The following is a 4,912-nucleotide window of genomic DNA, read 5'->3' as shown; positions in this document are numbered from 1 at the left end:
TTCTTTTTAAGGGACTGAAGAGATACAAATGAAAACTAGACAATCATGAATATGATCTTTTTTCAGCAAAATGATAGCTCTCTGAAGACTTAAGAACTTAACAGACTATTGAAAATTGAGTTTAGATAGAAAGTTTCACCAGTTTGTTCTTCTGTACTGACATCTCATTCAATTACATTTTTAATTTAACTGTTATTGAGATAGTCTTATGCTAGCAAGTTGACAACTTAGTGGGGGTAATAAGGGAAATTCATTTTGGCCATTAACTACTCACTAAAGGTTTCTATCTGAGTGTTTCATCTCATTGAAACTGAAACTAAGGTTGCATAAAAATTCCCATAAGGGTAAATTGCAGGATTCTCTATGTTTCTCTTTTTCTTTGAAAAGTTGGTTAAGGTAACATTGGCAATGAGTGGGAAACACAATAACAGTCATTTACCTAATTACTATCATTACAAGCTTTAAATGAGAAACATGAGTGATTAAGGCTTGATGTTGAAATCAAGGTTGTGTAAGTTGTTGTCTGAGGACCTGCCAACTCCAGTGGAGAGGGGCTTCTCTCAGGCTGGGGAAGTGAGTTTTCTGCAACTATCTGAGTGTAAAAGGGTGACAAGGTCTTCATAGATCCATTATGCTAATGTAACCTGTGGTCGAATAAGATTGTAAACTGTATTCACATAACTTTAAAAATTCTGGCTTTCTTCATACAATTTGGATTTTTGAGAAAAATTGAAGAGATTAATTAAGAAAAAGAAAGCCCAGATCAAAGACACTGAATAGGGAAATGGAATGAGTAAAGGGAAAGAAGTTGAAGTTATTTTTGCTTGTTGTCTTTGCTTTTTGTGTCAAATGCAGAAAATCATTGCCAAGATGAGTGTCAGGTTACTTACTACCCATGCTTTCTTTTAGACATTTTATGGTTTCAGGTCTTATTTTGAGTCTTTAATCCATTTTGAGTTAATTTGTGCATGGTGCATGAGTGGTCCAGTTTCATTCTTCTGTGTGTGACTGTCCACTTTCCCCAACACTATTTTTGAAGAGAGTATCCTTTCCTCATTGTATATTCTTGGCTCCTTTGTCAAAAATTAATTGAGCTTATTCTGATGGGTTTATTTCTGGGCTCTCTATTCTGTTCAATTGATCTATATGTTTATTTTTGTGCCAATACCATTACTGTAAAGCAGATTCTCTCCCAGAGCCTCTGGATAAGAACTCAGGCTTCTAATACCTTGATTTCAGCTTTGTGAGACCCAGAGTAGAGGACTAAGCTGAACCCACTCAGACATCTGGCTTACACACCGTGAGATAATAAATTTGTTTTAAGCCACTAATTTTATGGTAATTTGTTACAGGAGCAAATTTTGATTTTTCGACTTGAAAAAAGCTGTTAGTTTAATATAAGAAATGCTAAGAAACACTCAGAGTTTATACCCCTCACATAATGTAAAACTGAGCACCATGCAAGAAGATACCAGTGAAGAGAGGATTATATACATACTCCTAGACACTGCACTACCACTGCTGTCCTGCTCTTGGGTATTAATTCATTCAATTCATTCATTCATTCAACAGGTATTTTGCAATGGAAGATCCAAAATGTCTTGAAAGAGAAAAACATGAAGAGAATAAAGCAATATAAATGTCAATGAAATAAGAAATTATCAGTCTTGATTCAAGAAGAAAAGAACAAGAGCATAGAGAAAGAACAATGAAAAAAGCAAAAATTCATGGTTATCTTACAGGTGGTTTAATAAAAATGTAACAGAAGAGAATGAACCTGTCTCCATATTGGATCTATTCCTTTAGCTTTGTGCTCTGCTGCCTGTGCTTAGTCATGCTGGCTTTGCACCTCTGTAAAAGAATGTTGCCTATAGCTTGAAATATACATGATAGTCCATTCTCAAGGCTCTGACCTTTAAAGATATAACACTTTTCCATTCATATAAAGATAAAAAGTTGCAGAACAGAAAATAACAATTGTTCTGTTGGAGATTTACAGGAACATTATGATCAGACCTACAGGGACAGATGCAAGAACAAAGGATTCCAGCACCAAGAAGTTTGCAGCAACCTTCCACACCTCTCTCCCTTTTAGTATAAGAGAAGCTTGAATTCTAACTCAGGTAAGGTGGCTCTTTGGGACACTAGTCCACCATCTTTTCAGTCTGCTGGCTTTCTGAATAAAGTTGCTATTTATTGCCCCAACACCTTGTCTCTCTATTTATTGGCCTGTCAAACAGCGAGCCTGGACCTGGTAACAAAAAGAGTGGTAGAGGCCTAAATTCTAGTTTCAGTTCTGCCTCTGGCTGGGACCAGAGCTTTAAACAACTTTATTAGTTTCATTGGCCCCTCGGTGAGCTGACAGAACTTTTCTAGATCCTTCCAGATTTCAAACTAATAAGAGAAAGAGAGAGAGAGAAGATAGTTGGGGAGTGCCTCTCTGGAAAAATATTCTTGTATTCATGAAGTCCTTCCCTCTGACATCATTACTATGGACTTTAAAGTATCTCAGAATAGTGTCATGACTTCCTGTGGGGGTGGGATGCACTTTGAAAAGGCAGTTATGAAAAATCCAGAGAAAGCTAGGTTTTCTGTGAAAACAGAAAGTGACTGTTTAAGACAAAATTCTTTTTAAGGGACTGAAGAGATACAAATGAAAACTAGACAATCATGAATATGATCTTTTTTCAGCAAAATGATAGCTCTCTGAAGACTTAAGAACTTAACAGACTATTGAAAATTGAGTTTAGATAGAAAGTTTCACCAGTTTGTTCTTCTGTACTGACATCTCATTCAATTACATTTTTAATTTAACTGTTATTGAGATAGTCTTATGCTAGCAAGTTGACAACTTAGTGGGGGTAATAAGGGAAATTCATTTTGGCCATTAACTACTCACTAAAGGTTTCTATCTGAATGTTTCATCTCATTGAAACTGAAACTAAGGTTGCATAAAAATTCCCATAAGGGTAAATTGCAGGATTCTCTATGTTTCTCTTTTTCTTTGAAAAGTTGGTTAAGGTAACATTGGCAATGAGTGGGAAACACAATAACAGTCATTTACCTAATTACTATCATTACAAGCTTTAAATGAGAAACATGAGTGATTAAGGCTTGATGTTGAAATCAAGGTTGTGTAAGTTGTTGTCTGAGGACCTGCCAACTCCAGTGGAGAGGGGCTTCTCTCAGGCTGGGGAAGTGAGTTTTCTGCAACTATCTGAGTGTAAAAGGGTGACAAGGTCTTCATAGATCCATTATGCTAATGTAACCTGTGGTCGAATAAGATTGTAAACTGTATTCACATAACTTTAAAAATTCTGGCTTTCTTCATACAATTTGGATTTTTGAGAAAAATTGAAGAGATTAATTAAGAAAAAGAAAGCCCAGATCAAAGACACTGAATAGGGAAATGGAATGAGTAAAGGGAAAGAAGTTGAAGTTATTTTTGCTTGTTGTCTTTGCTTTTTGTGTCAAATGCAGAAAATCATTGCCAAGATGAGTGTCAGGTTACTTACTACCCATGCTTTCTTTTAGACATTTTATGGTTTCAGGTCTTATTTTGAGTCTTTAATCCATTTTGAGTTAATTTGTGCATGGTGCATGAGTGGTCCAGTTTCATTCTTCTGTGTGTGACTGTCCACTTTCCCCAACACTATTTTTGAAGAGAGTATCCTTTCCTCATTGTATATTCTTGGCTCCTTTGTCAAAAATTAATTGAGCTTATTCTGATGGGTTTATTTCTGGGCTCTCTATTCTGTTCAATTGATCTATATGTTTATTTTTGTGCCAATACCATTACTGTTTTGATGGTACAAAACTATATCTTTGTAATATAGTTTGAAATCAGGAAGTGTGACGCCTCCAGCTTTGCTCTTCTTTCTTAAGACTGCATTGGCTATGCAGGGTCTTTTTTGGTTCTATACAAAACTTAGGATTCTTCTCTATTTCTGTGAAAAATTGCCATTGGAATTTTGATAGGGATTGCATTGAATATTACATATAAGTTTAATATTTCCTTGAATTCTACATCTAATAATATTAGCATGTAAATCAGCAGTAATAAAACCCTGAATGTATGTATCACTATGGTGTCTACAAAAAATTTTTATATACAATATATTATTTCATCTTCACAACAAACCTGTGAGATATTATAATGCTCGCTTAACTAGTGGCCCATTAATTAGCCATCTCAATTATTGAGAGTATGATCAAGCATCTGGAGAGAAGCAAAAAACAAAACAAAACATTTTAATCAACTCAAATCAAGGTCTGAAAAGGCCACCTAATAAAATTTATCTACTCTACTATTAGGATAGCCCCTCAGTTTTACTCTGAACCTACCTATTATTACTTTGGGCACAAATCTAAGAAAATCGGGCACACCTGATTAGAAAACAACTAGAAGAGTTATGCAGCAAAGAAACAACATGCTGCTATGATATACACATTTTTTAAGGATAGTAATAAATGGTGTCTGATATTTGAAACACTGACACATTATTTTTATTTTAAAGCAGACTTACGACTGCAGAATGGGATCATTTATTGGAGGCACAAATGCCTCTGAGTTATTTTATCAAGTATATTAATTCTAGCTATTCATATTTATTGACTAGTGCTGTTCAAACTACTTTATATATAAATTATGAGGTAATGCTCACCATAGTACTATGACATGGGATCTGTTAGTATCCCCATCTGACAGATGGCGAATCTGAGACACAAAGAATTTAAGTAACTCATCCAAGGTCTTACAGCTAAGCTAGGATTCCTATCCAGGCGGTCAAGCTCCAGAGCATATGTTTCTAGCAGCTCTATTCTAATTCATATAATGACCCAACCAAAGGACAAATCTATTATATACAGTATACATGCTTTTAGAAAACAGGGAAATGGTTAGGTTTTTAAG

Source organism: Neophocaena asiaeorientalis, unplaced genomic scaffold, assembly GCF_003031525.2.
Source record: "Neophocaena asiaeorientalis asiaeorientalis breed wild unplaced genomic scaffold, Neophocaena_asiaeorientalis_V1.1 scaffold451, whole genome shotgun sequence".
Classification (NCBI taxonomy): Eukaryota; Metazoa; Chordata; class Mammalia; order Artiodactyla; family Phocoenidae; genus Neophocaena; species Neophocaena asiaeorientalis.
This window is presented reverse-complemented; position numbering follows the sequence as displayed.